This window comes from Balaenoptera musculus, chromosome 5 (genome assembly GCF_009873245.2).
Source record: "Balaenoptera musculus isolate JJ_BM4_2016_0621 chromosome 5, mBalMus1.pri.v3, whole genome shotgun sequence".
NCBI classification, from domain to species: Eukaryota; Metazoa; Chordata; class Mammalia; order Artiodactyla; family Balaenopteridae; genus Balaenoptera; species Balaenoptera musculus.
Genome location: NC_045789.1, coordinates 112,548,190 through 112,570,601, shown reverse-complemented (window position 1 = coordinate 112,570,601; position 22,412 = coordinate 112,548,190). Strand labels below are relative to the sequence as shown.

Below are 22,412 nucleotides of genomic sequence, written 5' to 3'. Positions count from 1 at the left end.
GCTCTCAGTAGCAAAGTCCTTTGCCTTTGACCCAAGAGTCTCATGTCTTCTGCCAGCATCCATGGAACAGTAGCAGGCTAACTTACTAACTCTAAGGAGAGTAAAATAAAATCCCAGACCCTGAAACAATCTTAATTTCCAAGAATTTCATCACCCTTAAACAAGCCTCTTGCAGAGTAAAATTCCCTAAAAGTCTGTCTAAAATAGGACAAAGGTAAAAATGTCAACTTTATTCATTATAAATTTGTTTTTATACTTTCTACATTCTCCCAAATTTGCAGCCTGCATATTACAAATTCCACGCTCTGCAAAAGTAACAATTCTTTTTTTTTTTTTTAGAGAGGGGTTGTTTCTTCCTTTATTTATTTATTTATTTATGGCTGTGTTGGGTCTTCGTTTCTGTGCGAGGGCTTTCTCTAGTTGTGGCAAGCGGGGGCCACTCTTCATCGCGGTGCGCGGGCCTCTCACTATCGCGGCTTCTCTTATTGCGGAGCACAGGCTCCAGACGCGCAGGCTCAGTAATTGTGGCTCACGGGCCCAGCTGCTCCGCGGCATGTGGGATCTTCCCAGACCAGGGCTTGAACCCGTGTCCCCTGCATTGGCAGGCGGATTCTCAACCACTGCGCCACCAGGGAAGCCCAAAAGTAACAATTCTTAAAAATTAAGATCTGTGGTACTTTTCTTCCAACAATGCAAACTAAGCAAAATTTCCATGGTTTCTGCTATGTGCCAGGGTCTGCAGGGGATATAAGGATGAATGAGACATAGTCCCAGTACTTTTAGGACTCAGGGTTTAATAGAGACAGCAAACACAAATGTGTATCTCAAATACAAGACTGAGTGTGATCAGATATAGTTGAATTCTAAGCAAAGAATGGGTAAAGGATGGGGGAGAGGAGATTTAGTTCAGTTATTGTTTATTCAGAAGTCCAAACATGAGCCAAACACTGAAGGATGGAGACACCAACAAGTAGGAAAAATGGGCGAGAGGCAGGGTATAGGAAACAAGGGAAATGGTGTGAAGAGATGCATTGCAGACAGATGGCATGAGATGGGGACACAGCAAGAGCAAAGATGCAGAAGGATCTTGCAGATCATAACAGGAACCAGCAGGTAGTCCAGGGTGCCCGGACACCACTGAGAGATGATGAGTTCAGGCCATTTCTGCTTGAAGTGCCCATGAAACCTTGTAGAGAAATGGCGCTCTCTACAAGAGGTGGGAAATGTTAGTTAAACTGAGGAGAGAGATTAGAACAGGAGACAAATCTGGGAATCATCCACACGGGGGCAATAATTGAAGCCATTACATGAAATTAAAGGAGGCAAAGGTTGGGTATGAAGAAGACATGGACTTCTAGAGAATGCCTCTATCCAGGAGCCAAATAGTGAAACAGTGGCCTGCAGAAGAAGCAGCTGGAAATGTGAGAACCAGGAGAGTGTAGAGACATGATACTGTGCAACAAGTTCTACAGGAAGCCCCAGGATAACAACTAGGAAGCGGCAACTAGATTGGGTGCCTGGAATGTTCTCACTGATCTTGTAAATAGACATTTCAGAAGAGGACAGACCAGAAGAAGTTGATGGATGAGTGTTAAACAAGGAAGTTTAACAGAACTATTCTGAGAAGCACTGCTGTTAAGGGAAGGAAAAAGAATATAGTCTCAAGGGGAATGAATATTTCATAAGAATCATTAGATTTGAACATGTGCGTAGGCTAAGGAGAAGATGTCAGAAGGCAAAATTTTTTAAAAAGAGAGATGAAAGAAAGGGACTATGAATAATGAGAAAAATCACAAAATAGGTAAAAAGATGTTGGTTTAAGAAGATAGAAGGAGTAGGCTTGGATACAAGGTAGAACATTGTTTTTCTGAGGCAGAATGGAAGGAGAAATGAATGGCTAATGATTTAGAGAAAATCTGGGAGTTCACCGTGGATAACCCGGTAACCTAAGTCAAATAGATGGAAATTTGGCAGGAGTGAGTTCAGCTTGAAAAGAGAGATCCTGGATTGAAACAGGTTCTGTGGAGAATTGGAAAGACAATCAATTAAGGATGAATAAAAGAATCGATAAGCATCTTTGAGAACCCAGCTACGGTTCACCTTAATGGATCTCATTCAGAGTCAGCTGGGGAACCGTCTCAGCTCCGGCTTAGAGAGCTGAGCCAACCCAGGACTGGGAAGTGCATACAATGGAGGTCAAAGAAACAAAACAGAAGTCTAAGGAGGCACGGGGCATTTTACAACACTTCAAATTGGCAAAGTGTTTTATTGCTGCATATCAACTACCCAAATACTCTTTTACAATGTTATTTTCACAACTCTATAAATTTTACCTGATCCATTTTATGTATTGTGAAAGACATAAGTAATATAAATGGGTATTAAGAACTTCAGACAAGTTGTTCTTGAGTCCTTTTTAAAACTTCACTTAATTTCCAATTTGGGGGTTGAGCCCAAACTAATTTATTTAGGGCTCTGTGGTAGACTGTTTTCCATTTTTTCTCTCAACTGTAACTAATGAATTAATTGTGAGGCTTTGTGTAAAGTCTATCCTCCCCACTATAATATACATTCCAACTGGGCAGGGAATGTGCCTGTTTTGTTCTGTTCTATATCCTGGAATATTCAGCACCTGGAATAATTCCTAGCACATAAGAGGTATTCAGAAATATTTGTTGTTGACATGTGGTTGCCAAGGGGGAGGGATGGAGTGGGAGTTTGGGGGTTAGCAGATGCAACCTATTATGTATAGAATGGATAGAAAACAAGGTCCTACTATCTAAACATGACCTTCATAATTTTCATACATGTACTGACCACAATCATTTCTTCCACTACTAAGCTATATAATAATAAAAGATGAACAATCAAAAAAAAGAAAACAAGGTCCTACTGTATAGCACAGGGAACTATATTCAATATCCTGTGATAAACCATAATGGAAAAGAATGTATTAAAAAAAGAAGGTATATATATATGTATAACTGAATCACTTTGCTGTACATCAGAACACAACATTTACACATTGTAAATCAACTATACTTCAATAAAAAAAATTTGTGGTTGTTAAATATTTATAAAAGAAGATACTGGATAAGTCTGGGCAACCTCTCTTAGTCAATTTGTCCTATGCATTGCTTACTGCATGTTTGGTAAGTTCGAAATATTTCTTTTTATTTCAGGAATATCTACAATGTTCAAAGAAGATAATGCCTTTTATTGTCTCTACAAACTATTACATTCTCTGTCTACACTGTTGAAATGACAAGAAACAACATGCTTACTTTTAATTCACCCTCCAATCTCCTTTCAAACTGATGTAAAATTTTCAAAGTATCTCTTGGTGTCGGTCCTCACCAATCTTAACAGAAATTTCCACAAATTTATTACTGTATTGCACTATAAGACCATCATCAGATTTTCTGAAAATTCTGTGACAATGTTTATGTCATAGTCTCTGGCTCAGAAAATGAGTCAGTTAATTAGGATGTCTGCCCGGACAAATGTTTTCGTCATTCACATCATGATCTTAACTGCCTTTCTGCAATTGAAGAGCCTGTTAATTTATTCTTTCTAACGCCTCACTGCCGCCCTCTTCTGGTGGCACATAACAGCACAGGCACATGAGATAACTTTTAACTAGATGTATATTTTACTTATTAATGAAAACAAATACGGTACTCCACAGAACAAAAAAGATACCAATAAATTACAAGACTGAGTAATGATGTAAGAAAATGGAAAACTTTTTTGAAACATTAAAATAGTGACATATTTACCTAACCAATAATCTTCTTTTAACTCCATTTCAGTAAAAATCCATTAATCTTTTTGAATTTCATTATAGAAAAAAAATTAATCCATTGTTTTATCTCTATGATGTTTTAATATAACAACAATAAAAATTACACTTGTACTATGGGGAAAGAGTTTGCTAACCAAATTAATAGTGTAAATAGCACTGCAGGGCATGTTTAAACTGCTTGAGAGAAAAAAAATCTATTAAACTATTAGAGTATTTTAGAATGACTAAATATATGAAAGAAATACTGATAATTCAAAAGAGTATTATCTATTTATGAAATGCTCCATAGGTCCTTCACTTTCAAATAATGCAGTGGTTCTGAACATACATATCACCTGAATCCTCTGTTCACACTATTCTCTTGACTCCTACCTTATTCTCACTACACATCCTACAGTCGATGAGGTCTGCCAGCTTCTCATAAATGTGGTCTCCACGCTCTCTGTCTCTCCTGTTGCTGCCTGAACTGGGTCCTCTCCAGTTCAGACTGTTAGCCCCTATACTGGTTTTCCTGCTACCTGTCTCTTCCCCCATTTCCACGTTCTACTCTTCACGGACTGCCAGATAGCTTCTTAACAACAGAACTGTGTCACTTCTCTACTTAAAAATGTCTGTTGGCTTGTTGTTGCCTATAGGATGAAGTCCAAGCCTCTGATCTTGGCATGGAGAGTCCAACCTGCCATGCTCAGCACTACACACAGTGCAGCATAGTTTCTGCCATTGAGCACCTGCCCTTAGTATCCTGGAATAGCATCCCCCAGCACTTTGTTTTTGACTCTGTGGCAGAGCTTGGTCCGAGGCTCTGTCATACATCAGTTACTTAACTGTCTCCCAAGAGACTGTGACTCCTGAGAGTGGCCAGTGTCTCACTGGTTCTCTTTTGAATCTCCAGCACACAACTGGAGCTAGCTGTGTAACTAACACACAGGAGAAGCTCAGTGCAGGTCTGTGAACAGATAAGTGAATGAATGAGTGAATGAATGAATGAATGCTGCTCTCCCCATCTTTAATGAAATCCTCCCTTTTCGAGTCTTAGATTATAATGCCATTCCTCTAAAACCTTTCTTGACTCTTATCTAGCAGAATTAACTGCTATCACGGTTTTTTGTTCATGTTACAGTTAGTTGTATATACTCCTGTCTCCTGTGCTAGGTCATAATGGCTGAAAGGCAACCTGGGAGAGTGAAAAGGGCATGAGCTGTGGAACAGACAGCCCTGAGCTTGTATTCTAGTTCTGCCACTCATTCTCTGTGTCACCTTCAACAGGTAGCTCAGCTTTTCTTTTAATGTTTAATTTTTTTTTATTGAAGTAGTACAGTTGATTTACAATGTTGTACCAATCTCTGCTGTACAGCAAAGTGACTCAGTTATACACATATAGACATTGCTTTTTTAATATTCTTTTCATTATGGTTTATCACAGGATATTGAATATAGTTCCCTGTGCTATACAGCAGGACCTTGCTGTTAAATTATTTTATTTTTTTTGGCCGCACCGTGCAGCTTGTGGGGGATCTTATCTCCTGACCAGGGATCAAACCCACGCCCTCGGCAGTGAAAGCGCAGAGTCCTAACCACTGGACCGTCAGGCAATTCCCAAATTATTTTATTTTATTTTTTTGGTCAGCTTTTATGAAATGAACATTATTTTCCTCATCTCTAAATGGGGCTAACACTGCTTCCCCACAGGTTTAATGCAAAGATTAAAAAAGAAAGTGAGGGAATTCAGTGGCAGTCCAGTGGTTAAGGCTCCACGCTTCCACTGCAGGGGGCGCGGGTTCCATCCCTGGGCCGGGAACTAAGATCTCACATGGCTCATGACTCATACTAGACTTTCATGAAATTTTAGTATTTATTCCCTTTCCCTGAGGGTGAAGACCATATCTAATGTATATCTAGGTTTCCAGGGCTTCAAAAACTACAGAGACTCAGTAATATTTGCTGAGTAAATAAATGAATTCCAGAGTTGTATTTGGTCAAAAGTAATATAAGCATATATTTTAACAGTCTTTTAAACTAATACAATTGGTTGTCATTCCTTCCTACTCACAGTATAAATATTGCATCCTAATACTCTGACATGTCTCAAATCAAATTTTTCTCATTTTTATGATTATAGTATTGAAAAGTATACAGATGTCACATAATTTGAGGCATAAATGTTTTCTAATCTTTCAGTTATACTTCCATTTTATATTTTCCTTTATGTAGTCACTGTAAAGTATGTTTATGAAGTGTTTCAATAAAAAGAACTAATGGGCTTCCCTGGTGGCGCGGTGGTTGAGAGTCTGCCTGCCGGTGCGGGGGACACGGGTTCGAGCCCTGATCTGGGAGGATCCCACATGCCGCGGAGCAACTAGGCCCGTGAGCCACAGTTGCTGAGCCTGCGCGTCTGGAGCCTGTGCTCCGCAACAAGAGAGGCCGCGATAGTGAAAGGCCCGCGCACCGCGATGAAGAGTGGCCCCCACTTGCCGCAACTGGAGAGGGCCCTCGCACAGAGACGGGGACCCCACACAGCCATAAATAAAAATAAATAAATAAATAAAATTTAAAAAAAAAAGAACTAATGTTTATTTTTTAATGGGATAACTATATTATAATGTTAAGAAAAAGCAGAATATAAAATAGTTCATACAGTATGATAGCAATTATATTTTAAAAAGTCACTGAGGACCAATGATGTTTTTTCCAGAAATAGCAAAAATCCACCCTAAAATTCATATAAAATCTCAAGGGACCCTAAATAATCAAAACAATCTTTAAAAGGAAGAATAAAGTTGGAGGTATCCCACTTTTAGATAAATTGGACTACATCAGAATTAAAAAACTTCTGTGCATCAAAGGACATAATGAAGAGAGTGAAAAGGAAACCCATGGAATGGGGAAAATATTTGCAAATCATATAGCTGATAAGGAGTTAATATCCAGAATATATAAAGAATTCCTACCACCAAACAAAAAAAACACAAAAAACCCAACTAAAAAACAAAGGACTTGAACGTTTCTCCAAAGAAGATATACAAATGGCCAATAAGCATATGAAAAGAAGCTCAACATTACTAACCATTAAAGAAATGACAATTAAAATCACAATGAGATACCACCTTACACCCACTAGGATGGCTACTATGAAAAAAAAAAAAAGGAACAGAAAAAGTTTTGGCCATGATGTGGAGAAGGTGGAACCCTAGCACGCTGTTGGTGGGAATATAAAATGGTGTAGCTGCTATGGAAAACAGTATGGTGGTTCCTCAAAAAATTAAAAATAGAATCATCATATGATACAGGAATTCCACTTCTGAGTACATACTCAAAATAATTGAAAGCAGGGGCTTGAAGAGGTATCTGTACACCATATTCATAACAGCACTATTCACAATAGCCAAAAAAAGATGGAAGCAACCTACGTGTCCATTAACAGATAAATGGATAAGCAAAATGTGGTATATACGTACAATGGAATGTTATTCAGCCTTAAAAGGGAAATTCTGACAACTGCTACAACATGGATGAACTTTGAGGACATTGTACTAAGTGAAATAAGCCAGTCACAAAAGGACAAATATTGCATGATTCTACTCACATGAGGTCCCTAGAGTTGTCAAATTCAGAGAGACAGAAAGTAGTATGGCGGTGGCCAGGGGGCGGGTAGAGGGGAGAATGAAAAGTGTTTGTTTAATTGTACAGCGTTTCAGTTTTGCAAGATGAAAAGAATTCTGTGGATGGATGGGAGTGATGGTAGCACAACAACGTGAATGTAAGTTAATACCACTAAATGTGTACACGTAAAAATAGTTACAAAAGTAAACTTTATGTGCATTTTACCACAATTTAAGAAAATAATTTAAAAATAATCAGAATACACCAAAATATTGAGTCTTTGCCTCTAAGTAATATTTGTTGATTATTTTCCTCTTCTTTTCACATTTTCTACAATGACTATATATAGCTACATCATTAGGAAAAAAGAATTTAATTCAAAAGTTTCACATGAAAACTTACCCAAAATCCGTGTTTATTAGATTTCAATCCACTTCTGATTTAGAAGAACTTCCTAGTTAAAAAAAAAGTTAAACTCAGAGGCCTCTCTTATAATAAAAGTATAAACACAGTAGGAAATAATCTCTACTCTTTATTTCCTGCATTATGTCATAGGCATTGTTGCATGCTTGCTATCTGAAACATCCGGGTAAGAGAACAAAGGAAACTCATGTTCCTGTGTCCCCAGCGGGAGTGGAGAAGTTACAGTTGGTCATCGCTGTTCCTCACTTTAGATACACGAGGAGGAGGAATATCACATCAAGGAAGACCAGATCCTGTCCAGAGTGCCTGACGGGGTACAAATCTCTTTTGGTCTCCCCCTTACCCCATCCCCTTAAATAGAGGAGGAGGTTTCAAATCTCTCCTTAGACTTCTGAAGCAGTTTAACCATAAAGGAGAGAAACCTCACTATTGCAGGTCTAAACTATCAGGGGTGGTACTACCTGATAATTTTGTTAGGCAGGAAATAGAGAGCCTTTGCAGAAAAAACCCTACTGGATATCTTGTCTCTTGCAGTTCTGAACTTTCATTCACCGACTTCTTAAAAAATCTATTTATTACTTTTGGGGCTTGCCAGAGAGAGGGAATTCCCCTGGTTATTTATACAAACATTTTGCTAAAAGAGTTTGCAATAATAATCACTAATTTTTCATATGTTAACAACGGCAATACAGGACTTCCCTGGTGGTCTAGTGGTTAGGACTCTGCACTTCCACTGAAGGGGGCAAGGGTTCGATCCCTGGTCGGGGAACTAAGATCCCACATGCCTGCTGGGCAGAGTGGCCGGGAAAAAAAAAAAAAAAGGCAATACGTTACATTTCATAACGCTTTACATTTTTCAATCACCTTGAAAAATCTCTCAAGGGGCAGCTTAGGTTCCTAGCGCCCCGGAACCACCAGTTCTGGATAAGCAGCCTCCTGTGCTTTATTGCCACTTTGGACCTTGCTTTTTCCTTCCTTGTTTAAGCTGCACACCCCTCCCCCCACAGCTTTGAATTTCATGTCATCACCCACTGCCCCTCATTGTTGCTGTCAACTGCCAACTCCCAGGGCATTTAATTCCTGGATCATTACTGTTCTCTCCAAACCACCCCTACTCTTGGAGAATTCAACTGTATAGTGATGAGGGGTTCTCAGTTCCTTGGAATTGTTTCTTCAAAGATCTTGTCCTTAACCCACCTTTAGGTATTCGTTGCCAAGGTCATACAGCCTGCACTTTGTTATGACCAAATTTATTCTTCCATACTTTCAGATTCATGTGTTCCCCTCTCCGTCCACTACCACACATCTTGTCCCTTTTGAGTCTCCCAAATCCAACAATCCTAACGTTCCACTGGGACTTCTAATCCACTGATCCTATCACCTTTCCATGGACCCTCACCCCCTTTGAGGTCCTGTCTCTTTTTTAACCAGCTTAATTTCCATGGTCAATCATGATAATCACCATCCACATACACCTTTGACTCCCTTGTTTTTAATATTTGCAGGTCAAAATCACAACTCTAGTTAAATCCAACTTTTACACAGCTGAGCAATGATGGGACAAAAAACATAACTGTGCCACCTGTTCACTTTAAATTTCTGACTCTGAACCTGTTGGGAAAATTAATAAAGTAGTCTTATTCAGGCTTCAGAGGCAGAAGCAGGCCTCTGCCAGACCTGTGGCCCTGCCCGGACTGCGCCGCCCCTGCATGCACACCTAATAACTGCTGCTAGCAAGTCAAGCGGCGCTTATGATAAGAAAGGGAGTGGGTCTTGGAATTTCTTGAGCCCTGGGGACCTGGCCAGTCCCCCAGGGTCTGGAAAATCTTGTGACTCACATGGTGAAATCAACAGCATTTTTTAAAGTGAATCCAGAGCTGCATTTTTGCACGCAAACTGATGATATCAATTTGCGGCCTGGAATTATAAACGGAAGCCCCCAGAACTCCAATCTGAAGTCTCACCTGTCAGGCGGATGCACGGCCCGGGACCTTTCCCAACTGGGGCTCCAGATTGCTGTCACTCGAGACTTCGCAGCTGCTATTTGGATCTGGAAGTAGGTGTCAGCCCAATTCGGTGACGTATACCGTTATGTTTCCCTAATATTCTTGTTTCTTTCCTTCTAATGATTGTATATTGAAATTGAGTTGAATCACCTTTCATTAAAGAATTGATTAAAGCTATTTATGTGAAACGAGTGGCTATTTTGCCAGTGAATCCAATGAACCTTAAAACCGAAAGCAGGCTTTCAGCAAAACAGAACTTCAGCAACTAATGCTGCAATCACACTGCACTTCTTGGGTCCATTCACCTTCCAATCTCTTAGATGCCTATTTCACACTTTCTCTCCCTCCTCTACCCTCATTCTCAGCAATCAGAAGAGGATTTCCACAGACTCCCACCCCCCTCTACCAATCTAACAGCAGCTGTACCCCACACCCTGCCTTCCCATCTGCTGTCAGAGATGAATCACCCATTCTCTTTTTTTTTCTTTGTGCGTATGTTTAAAAGAAAATCAACAAATGTTTATTGAGATGTCATAGAGTACAAAATAGATTTTTAAATGCTTGAGATAAAAATCAAGGAACTGTTTACGTCAGTAAAAAAATTAACTTTAATATGCTGTCTTTTGTGTATGGAAATGATGGTCTTGATTTACTATCAGTAGGACATTCCCTTTGATTTGTTTACTTAACTAGTGATTAAAGGATGCTTACCTCCTGAAGCAATTAAATGGATAGTGTTGGTCTCACTAACATGTTTGGACCATCTGATTCACACGGAGGTAGATAAATCTGAGAAATGTGAAACTAATAAAAACAGATAATTGCAAAATTACAAAGCACACTGGATGAAACAGGGCTAAAATCACTCGCTTATACTGCTTTGTGAGAGTGTACATTGTAACAACTCTTTTTAATTAATTAATTTTTTTTAACAGTAGGTCATTGTTGGTTATCTATTTTATTTTATTTTTTAAACTTTATTTTATTTATTTTTTATAGAGCAGGTTCTTATTAGTTATCTATTTTATACATATTAGTGTATATATGTCAGTTCCAATCTCCCAGTTCATCCCACCACCACCACCCCCGCAGCCACTTTCCCCCCTTGGTGTCCATATGTTTGTTCTCTACATCTGTGTCTCTATTTCTGCCTTGCAAACTGGTTCATCTTTACCATTTTTCTAGATTCCACATATATGCATTAATATACAATACTTGTTTTTCTCTTTCTGACTTACTTCACTCTATATGACAGTCTCTAGGTCCATCCACGTCTCTACAAATGACCCAATTTTGTTCCTTTTTATGGCTGAGTAATATTCCATTGTACATATGTACCACATCTTCTTTATCTATTTGCCTGTCGATGGGCATTTAGGTTGCTTCCATGACCTGGCTATTGTAAACAGTGCTGCAATGAACATTGGGGAAGAATCAATATTGTGAAAATGACTATACTACCCAAAGCCATCTACAGATTCAATGCAATCCCTATCAAATTACCAATGGCATTTTTTACAGAACTAGAACAAAAAAATCTTAAAATTTGTATGGAGATACCAAAAACCCCGAATAGCCAAAGCAATCTTGAGGGAGCTGAAGGAATCAGACTCCCTGACTTCAGGCTATACTACAAAGCTACAGTAATCAAGACAATATGGTACTGGCACAAAAACAGAAACATAGATCAATGGAACAGGATAGAAAGCCCAGAGATAAAGCCACACATCTATGGTCAACTAATCTATGACAAAGGAGGCAAAGATATACAGTGGAGAAGACAGTCTCTTCAGTAAGTGGTGCTGGGAAAAGCAGACAGCTACATGTAAAAGAATGAAATTAGAACACTCCCTAACATCATACACAAAAATAAACTCAAAATGAATTAAAGACCTAAATGTGAGACTGGACACTATAAAACTCTTAGAGGAAAACATAGGAAGAACACTTTTTGACATAAATCACAGCAAGATCTGTTTTGACCCACCTCCTAGAATAATGGAAATAAACAAAAAACAAAAACAAATGGGACCTAATGAAACTTAAAAGCTTTTGCACAGCAAAGGAAACTATAAACAAGATGAAAAGACAACCCTCAGAATGGGAGAAAATATTTGCAAACGAATCAACGGACAAAGGATTAATCTCCAAAATATATAAACAGCTCATGCAGCTCAATATTAAAAAAACAAACAACCCAATCCAAAAATGGGCAGAAGACCTAAATAGACATTTCTCCAAAGAAGACATACAGATGGCCAAGAGGCACATAAAAAGCTGTTCAACATCACTAATTATCAGAGAAATGCAAATCAAAACTACAATGAGGTATCACCTCACACCGGTTAGAATGGGCATCATCAGAAAATCTACAAACAACAAATGCTGCAGAGGGTGTGGAGAAAACGGAACCCTCTTGCACTGTTGGTAGGAATGTAAATTGATACAGCCACTATGGAGAACAGTATGGAGGCTCCTTAAAAAACTAAAAATAGAACTACCATACGACCCAGCAATCCCACTACTGGGCATGTACCCAGAGAAAACCATAATCCATTCTCTTATCTAAAACCAATCATTCCATTCACGCAATAATTCTACCCCTCTCTCTACTCAAGCACATTGATGCATGTTTTCTCTCTCCTCTCTCTGCCTCTTACATCACCAAGTTTTTGCTCTCCACTGGCTCATTCTTATCAATTTACAAACAAGCCATTATTTCTTTCACCTTAGGAGAAAAGTCTCCTGACTTCACTTTCGTCAGTACCTATTGCTCTTTGCAGCAAACATTCCTTGAAAGAATTGTTCCTACTTGAGCTTTCAACCTGACTTTTCCCATTCTCTTTTAAATGTACTCCAATCAGATTATTGTTCCATCACTGCACTGAAGCTGCCCTGGTCAAAGTCACTGATAAACTCCACATACCTAAATCCAATGGTCAGTTCCCAGTCCTCATGTTAGTTGACCTACCAACAGCATGTGACACAGTCCCTTCCTCCTCTACTGCCCTCCGGGATACCACACTCTCTTGGTTTTCCTACTACCTCACTGATGACTCCTTCTCAGACTTTTCGGTTGGTTGCCCCTCCTCTCCTAGACCCCACCATGTTGGAATGTGCAAAGGCTCAGTCTCTGGCCCTCCTCCTTTCTCAATCTAAATCCACTCCTTGGTGATTTCATTCAGTTCATGGTTTTAAATACCACGTATTGGTTGACAGTCATCTAATTTCTATCTCCAGTTGAAACTTCTCTCTTGAAATTTTCAGAAACATACTTGCAACTGTTTATTTGATATGTGCACTTGGATATCCAATAAGCATCACACTTTCAAGATGTCCACATTGAACTCCTGATCTGCCTCAGCTAATGCCTACACCCTTCCAGGAGAGTGAAATGAAAGACCAGCTCTTAGAAGAGCTGTGCATTCAGAAGAGGCTGAGCGGGAGCAGATGGGGTGACTGGAAGGGATACATATTTTCGGAAAAATTTGGCCAGGGGAACTCCTTGGTTCCCTCATGTTCACTCAGCCTTTCACTTTGTATGTGTGCAGCTTTCAGTCTAAAAAGCTTTTCCTCTGACAACCATGACTTGGGGGAATTACGGCGTTGAGATGCTGTGGAACTTCTGAAATCTGCTGCATAATAAGTAATGCTTTTCTTTTCTTCCACTCTGACTTCCTTTTTCACACACAGTGGCTACTAGCTTGCAAGTGAGAGGTATTACCAGCCTACTGGATGCTTCCCAGTAGCCTTGATCAAGAAGTATTTAAATTATAAAAGTCTTGAAGTTTGTGCCACAGTAATCTCTGATATATTATTTAAGAATTTAGATTTTTGAAACAGTTTATTATTAGGAGAGCAAAAAGTGTTATTGTAGAAAATCTGGAGAACAAATATGGTAAAAAAGAAAATAAGAATTACCTATGGTCTCACTAGTAAATAAGCGCTATAAATATTTTGATATCATTGTTTCTGTGCATGGTTATAATACTTATAATGAAGTTTTAAAAAGTGTTAAGTTTTCAAAATTTGAGTATTCTTTGACTATAATTAAGCAGTCTGATTTTTGCCTCTCAATTACGATGCCTACATATATTCAGAAGTGATTTAACAAAACATGGTGACACTGTACATATTTTGGTGGCACTTCCTTTTACTGTGTCCTATGGTTAACTTAGGGATGGTTACCGCATGTGTTATCTTCCGTTCTTCTTTCAGCCTTACTTTGCAACTAGACATCCTTACCACTCTGCCTGCCCCCTACATCCCACCTATCACAGATGACTAATCCCAACCCTCATCAGTGAGTGTTAACCTTTATCAAAGTTTTCCTAAGGAAAGATCTCTCCTAGCGTGTATAGGGCAGGCACAGTGCACTTAATAGCAGGATGCAGGAGCCTGGAGTAAGGCCAGAACCTCCTTTGGAGTTATCTGTTCAAGTCAGGAAGGCACCTGAAGGACAAACACAGCTGCAGGTACTGGGGAAAGTCTGGTCTGGCAGGTATGTCATCTCACTTGGGAGGGATGTGAAGAGACGACTGGCAGAGTTCTGGCAAATGGTTGCAATTAGAGGTGGAGGAAGTGTATTGCATGAGGTAGAGTAATGGACTCACGCTAACAGCACAGCAAAGAGGTGGAAATAATAATTATTACCATTTATTAAACAAATACGACAAATAATAGTACCTGACTCACGAAACTGTAGTGCATATTAAATAAGATAATGTATATAAGCCTTGTAGCAATAAGACTGACATAACAGTAGTCCCCCCTTATCCACAGGGGATCGGTTCTAAGACACCCCAGTGGATGCCTGAAACCGTGAATAGTACTGATGAAATAAAATTTGTATTTTAAAGCAGGACAAGAAAATTTAAGCACAAAATTCTCTCTGTCCGTTTGGGCCTCCTCCCTCCCCCTTTAGCGTGCCGTGCTCATCTGCATTATACATTAACCAGACCTCCCCAAAGGTGGGAATGCCTGCTCAACCGCAAACGTCAATTTTTTTTTCCCTTTCTTCGACACTAACATTTTCTTCTTAACTTGGTAAGTGAATTTTCGTTGACAGTACCGAACCTTATATATACCCTACATACATTATCTATGACAAAGTTTAACTTATAAATTAGGCACAGTAAAAGATTAACAATAACTAATAATAAAATAGAACTGTAATAATATACTGTAAAAGAAGTTACGTGAATGTGGTCTCCCTCTGTTTCTTTCTTTATCAAAATATCTTACTGTACAAATTTAACACCTTTCTCTTTTAACTACGCACGAATCATGCACTAGGGCCAAAATTGTTGCAGTTTGAGGTGTGACAGCAAAACTAGCACAAATTTCATTTTCTTTCTTTACAATTTCACGAACAGAAGATTCGTCCTTACCGTAGATCTTAGCAAGTTCAGCATACGATTTTTTTTCCTTTCCTTATTAAGTCGAGAACTTTCACCTTTTCACTTAGAGGAAGCACTTTACGGCTACTCTTTGGCATATCCGAATTGCCAGTATCACTACTTGGGCTCTTTAGGGCCACTGTTCGGTAAAGTCAGGGTGACTTGCACGCAGTGCCTGCGTATCAGATGCCGCCACAGTCGGCCCGATAACCAAGATGGCCGCGAGGTGACTAACGGGCGGCTACACTCCGCAAACAGACGATCCACGCTATTCACGCCCCAGCCAGACAGCGCGAGATTTCATCACGCTACTCAGAAGGGCGGGCAATTTAAAATTTAGGAATTGTTTACTTCTGAAAATTTTCATTTAATATTTCCGGATGGAGAGTAACTAAAACCACGGAAAGCAAAATCATAGATAAAAGTGGACTACTGTACAGAATATGCTCGATAAATATGCATTAACGAATAATGGATACTTATTATTAACTATCTTTATTTAGCATTGGTGAACAGATTGTCATTCATGGTGAGTAGGAGAGAGACCTGCTTCCATGGCTTCTTAGACTTTTAGATACTGCCTGTTCATGAATTCCCTGAACTCTGTGATCTGTTCACTTCATGTTGGATCCCAACCACACAGTAAGTCTCTTGCTCCCAGGCTCTTTCTATTCATCACACATTAGGATACCTGGGTTCTAATTCTGGCTCTGTCACAAACCAGTTGTATGAATTTAGGCAAGTTACCTTTCCTTGCTAGACCTCAATTTACTCACCTCTAAAATTAGGGGGGTTTTGGAGATTATCATACTAAATGAAGTAAGTTAGACAGAGAAAGATAAATATCATATGATATCACTTATATGTGGAATCTAAAAAATTATACAAATGAACTTATTTACAAAACAGAAACAGACTCACAGACTTAGGAAACAAACTTATGGTTACCAAAGGGGAAAGGTTGGGGGGAGGGATAAATTAGGAGGTTGGGATTAACATATATACACTACTATATATAAAATAGATAATCAGGGACTTCCCTGGTGGCGCAGTGGTTAAGAATCTGCCTGCCAATGCAGGGGACACGGGTTCGAGCCCTGGTCCGGGAAGATCCCACATGCTGTGGAGCAACTAAGCCCATGCGCCACAACTACTGAGCCTGTGCACTAGAGCCCACGAGCCACAACTACTGAGCCCACGTGCCACAACTACTGAAGCCTGTGCGCCTAGAGCCTGTGCGCCGCAACAAGAGAAGCCACCACAATGAGAAGCCCACGCACCACAACGAAGAGTAGCCCCCTGCTCACCACAATTAGAGAAAGCCCGTATGCAGCAACGAACACCCAATGCAGCCAAAAATTAAAAAAAAAAAAATAGATAATCAACAAGGACCTACTGTATAGCACAGGGAACTCTACTCAATACTCTGTAATATCCTATATGGGAAAAGTATCTGAAAAAGAATAGATATATGTATATGTATAACTAAATCACTTTGCTGTACACCTGAAACTAACAAAATACTGTAAATCAACTACACTCCAATACAAAATAATATTTTTTTAATGTTAAGAAAAGAAAAAAAAATTTTTTTAATAAAATTAGGGGGCGTTGCTAAGGTCTCTAAAGTCCTTTCCAACTCTATGATTCTGTAATGCTATTTCTACCTCTCAAAATTCAGCAGCAAGCAACTGAAGATCAGTGTCGGCCTGGTCTGCTAGCATAGGAGCTACATGGTCTCCACAGGACTTAACTTAAAATTATTTCCTCCCTAGAATGAATTCCCAAAAAGAAATTGCCAATATGACCATTTTAATGGTCACTGGCACATACCATGTTATGTTAACGGCCCTGGACTTAGATGATGCTCTCCCCAACTCCCACCCTTCAGCCCCAACCTGACCCCCACTTCAGAGATAATGGTGTCTCAGTGAAACAAGCAAAATGGAGCTATAATGCTTATTCTGGGATAATTCACCCTCTCTATGATTCTTATTTCAAAAAATATTAGCTACATGCTGCATCTCTTCAATTCTATGGCAATTCATGAGGACCGCAGGTCTGATAAAAGTTTGATAAAGTATTTCTTTATCTATCTATATTTTGTATATCTATAATTAGGAATTTCAACAGATTGTATTATCAGTTGAGCTCTGTCACCAAGGACCAGTGAAGTTCAAAGATATTGCACTGGTTCGGAAAATATCCACTTCTCAAACACATTACAGCAGTATTTCCAAAATTTTAGCCATTTACATGCCACCTTAACAATCTTGACCATATCTGCATATTATCTGTAATAGTAGCTATTTAATCATTTCTTTAAAATCAATAGTAAAGTGGCTCACTTTCTTTTTACTTATTATCTTTCTGGGCAATAATATCCATGAAATCATACATTTTAAAAGCTAATTATATTTTTAATGCACATTAAACTAAGCACAACTCAAATTTTCAAAGTTTGGATATGTGACACCTAAAATCAGTAGTTTGTATACCATACTTTGGGCAAATGATATTAATATGTAACTGATATTTAAGCTATGATCATCTCTTTCTGTTCTTCAGAAATAGAAGAATGATAGCATCAGATAATATTCTTACTTTTAAATTCGTCTATTTCACTGAACTCTGTAAACAGAGCAAATCACAACATCCTGAAAAAATAGATGTCACTGTCAATAACAAGAAACAGAGTCCCCCATATAGAGAGGCAACAAATACAATAAACATAAATATGGAATGAGTTTACAACAAAAGTTTGAATGTCCATTCCTGTTAAAGTTCTTCAACCCATAGAACTTAAAATATCAGGAAATAAAAGCATTTACAATGAACATTTTATTTTGAAAAGCTGTCATTCTCTGCAAAAGATTAAGGGACAGGAAAAGTAGTACATGTGCTGTGTTCTGGGAAAGGGGTCAGTGAAATTCTTTTGGAATGGGAGAAGCCATGGAATTTCAGAAATATTTTGAAATGCACACACTTATTCTTAAGGAAAATTCCAGGTTCTAAACCCAAACTTAGATCACATAACACTTAAGGGGGGATTGTTACAGCTTAACAAATCAGGCATGCTCATTACACAGTATTATTTTATGTGAGATTTTATAATATCCATCACAATTTACGTACAGCTTTTTTTAACTTCAAAAAATAATTTTTTAGAGTTTAAAGTAGTTATTGTCTCCCTACTCATGCAAGTGGATGCTGTAAAATTCTGGAGTCTTGTTGGGGGAAGAACTTAAAGAATTCATCTCAGACTCAAAAAGACATTTGAAGTGGAGAGTAAATTATTGCTAGAATAATTTAAAGTGTTTCGTTTCTTTTGAGGCTGCAGGTTGACAGGATTTGGACAAAGGAGGTGGGAAGAGAGAAGTAAGTTATTTTGGTCAGTGGATATAAAGACTTGACTTGGCTTTTGTTTACATCTGTTGTGTTATCCAAGTGGTAAATTAACCTACACCCACCCTTACCCAAAATAATGCACACCGTACAGTCATGTAACCTGCTGACACACCACTCAGACGTAGGGGTGCACAGCTTCTGTGGTACAATTACTAATACTCTTTTTGGTTCACTTGAATTTGAGGTCAAGGAGGAAAGAGGAGAAACAACAGAATCTTGAGACTATGATGAAGCATCATGTATAAACTTGTACAGCAACAGTGATTACATGTGAGGAATTAAAAATGTTCTTAACAATGAAGTATCAGCCAACCAAAAGCGATTATTGTTTCTCATAAGAGTACTAGCTGCACTAAGTAAAAAGAAGAGGCAGAGGGAGATAGAAGCAAACAGAGATGCCATGATGTTGTGCCATAAAGTCCCCTCCCTTCTGATCCTGCCTCTCTTTGCGCCCCCACCCACCTGCAAATTCCAACAATTCTAAAGGTTTTAATCTGTGGCTTTCCAAAGTCATCTGGACCCCTAATTTTAAATGCTAAAATTGGTTAATGAAAGGACTCTTTTGAATAGAAATACGAAGGACTTTAATTTTTCATACTTTCTCTCTACATAATGCTTCCCCACATCCAGAATTCCCCTCGGGGTTCATCCCAAATGAGAAGAGCAATTCTTCAGCCTTATCTGTTTCCTGGCAAAACTATTGAGGCCATCAAAAAAGTGACAGTTTCTGTTATCACTACCTATGTACTCCAGGCAAACGTCCCAAGGTTAATTTTTCAAATAAGTAATCCCAATTCCTGTAATCAAACATCATAATTCAGTGATAAATAAAGCCAGATGTCCACTAGCAGCAGCTCTAGCAAGTCTCATGACTTGAGGACTTTATTATTTAAACCTTTTTTTTTTTTCTTTTTTGGCCGCCCAGCGCTGCGTGGGGGATCTTAGTTCCCTGACCAGGGATGCAACCTGCGCCCCCTGCAGTGGAAGCCCGGTCTTAACCACTGGACTGCCAGGGAAGTCCTCATTATTTAAACCTTTAAAAGAAACTGGTTTCAGGACTTTCCTGGTGGCGCAGTGGTTAAGAATCTCCCTGCCAATGCAGGGGACACGGGTTCGAGCCCCGGTCCGGGAAGATCCCACGTGCCGTGGGGCAACTAAGCCCGTGCGCCACAACTACTGAGCCTGTTCCCTGAAGCCCATGCAACTAGAGCCCGTGCTCCACAACAAGAAAAGCCACCGCAATGAGAAGCCCGTGCGCAGCAAATATGACTCAACGCATCCAAAAGCTAAATAAAAAATTAAAAAAAAAAAAAGAAACTGGTTTCTTTTCTCCTCTTCCTGATAACCTAACTTTACTGCTGTAGGTGGTCCTTTCTCCCCTCCCCCTCCCTTTCTGGGGAGTTTTCAGAAGTGCAAATGTTCTTGGAGCTCCAAAGTTATTTCAATGTAGAAAAGACCACCAGGTGCAAACAGGGTCACAATTTAAGAAAATACTTCCTTAAAAACTATGTCATCTTTTATACCCACATCTACTGCGTTTTTGTCATTAAAAGGCTGATACTCACCTTTATCTCGAAGAAGAGGAAATACACTATAAAACTAGCAAATCTAACTCTGAAAAAAGTTTATTATAGCACAACCTCCCTGAAATATACTGTTTCTCATAAACGGCCTCCGTTTCAGGAAGTAGGAATTTGAAAGAAAACATAGCCTGTTATTGTCTCAGAGTTTGTGTAATTCAACTCCGGGACTTTCAGCAGTTCTGCACCATAAGACACGCCCCTTTAGGAATTGCTTTAGTGAAAGGTATTCTGGGAGTTGTATTACTACAGAAAAGTTCCTTCTTCTAAAGAAAGTACAAGAAAACTCCTTATTTGGACTAAGTCAGAATGGAGAGCCAGTCCCCTTGAGAGCCGAGGAAAGAGACGGTTAGTAAGAAACAATGAACATGACATTGTTTTTGATCTATTATCAAAAGAAATTCATGTTAAAGCTCCATTCAGCGCTCCATCTATTTTAGAATTAGTGTGCAGAATTGAGCTTATGTCACCAGGACACCTATATTACCAAGTTTTTTGAATTGAAAAATGAAGTTGGGATTGACATGTATACACTGATGTGTATAAAATTGATAACTAATAAGAACCTGTTGTATAAAAAAATAAATAAAATTAAATTAAAAAATTAAAAAAAAAATGAAGTTGGAATTTATCTCATAGAAAATCTCATTGGGTTGATTGGTTTAACAGTGAGGACTGTCAACTCGTGTTATATAGGGGATATCGTCCTTCAATCTAAATCTGCGGCTCCAAATTTTGACAAAAAATATCAAAAGTACATGAAAAGATTTTTAAATGTTTAACAACATTTTATTGGAAAAGTTGTTGATGTCAACAATATTTTAATTTCCTCAGTCCTTTCTGAGCCTGCTGGGTTAAAGAAGTGTCCTCCCCAGTGAAGGAGTAAGAGATTAGTAGTAATTTGATAAGTCTTAGTAAAGCCTTTTTGATATGGTTCCCCAAAATTGAGAAACTGAATGACGAATAAGTGGGTGACAAATCCTTTGGCAAGTTGGATGGTTTCCAACTCTGCTTCTCAACAAAATAGAAAAAGAAACTACTTAAGTATTCAGCTACTAAGTATTTCAAGTGCTAAATAGTATTTAGACAACTTAAAAAAAATTTTTATGATAGATCACTATGTAATTCTTAATATATGACCTTAGAAGAAGTTCAAATAACCAAATGAATTGTATATTAAAACTCTTTCTGTCTCCTTTTATTTATGTAAAGAGTTTCTCTTTTCTTTGTATGCATTTTTTTGTAGAATGCTGGTTTATTCTAGCTTTCAGTAACATTCATCCATGAACTAATTTTTAAAAACCTTATAAATCTCACTGAGAAATGCATTTTCCATAAAATCTTATTCTGTTTAATAGTTATTCATCAGAATATATCATTTATTTTTGTCTTTCTAATCTATTATGAATTCATAATCCTTGTAATGTATAACTCAGTATTTAAAAAATTAACACAAAGTCTACAGCCAGAGGAAATAAAAATGAAATTTAAAAATGTTGAATTTTAATATCCACATGTTTTTATTGCAAAGAAATATGATTTTTTTTTTTTTTTTTTTTTTTGGCTGCTCGGCTTGCAGGATCTTAGTTCCCCCACCCAGGCCCTCAGCAGTGAAAGTGCGGAGTCTTAACCACTGAACCGCCAGGGAATTCCCAAGAAATATGATTAAAATAACTTTCAAGCACATAAACTACTAATATTAGGAGAAAATTCTATGGAGAAAGTGGAATGGAAATAAAAGTTAAAGGAGATGAATAATATAAACTTTCCAGTTGTTAAACTTGTACACATAGAAGAACTTGTACATGTGTTTTTAAATGGATGATGGGGTCATCAAATTACTAGCATATATAATTTCCATTGGGTACATCTAAAAGAGTTATTAAACATCTGACTTAGATCCTTTGCAGCTATTTAAAGTCATGATAAAAGATGAATATCAACTTAAAAATGTGTGAGAGGGTTGTTTTTGTAAAATTCTGTTTGAGAGTAAATGAGCAAAAATGTTAGAAATTCAGTATTCTAGAGCCTAAAAGAGGGCATTGGATACTTGGGAATGGAAAGAGAGAAAAGGGTACTGATACTTTTATCATCCTTATTTGAGGGATGCAATGAGGCATTTATCTTCCCTACTATCTGGACAACAGTTGAATCTGTCTCCAATAGCGATTTCTAGTAGAATTCCCAGAGC

At 38.4% G+C, this 22,412-nt stretch overlaps 1 protein-coding gene across 1 annotated transcript in view; it reads right to left on the bottom strand.

Moving 5' to 3' along the window:
* ALPK1 (alpha kinase 1) overlaps nucleotides 1-20,345 on the bottom strand; it is a 121,657-nt gene extending 101,312 nt beyond the window's left edge. Inside the window, 2 exon segments of the mRNA XM_036852041.1 lie at nucleotides 7,808-7,859; nucleotides 20,207-20,345. The gene's annotated coding sequence lies outside the window, so the exon portion shown is untranslated.
* Between the last annotated feature and the right edge of the window lie 2,067 nt (nucleotides 20,346-22,412).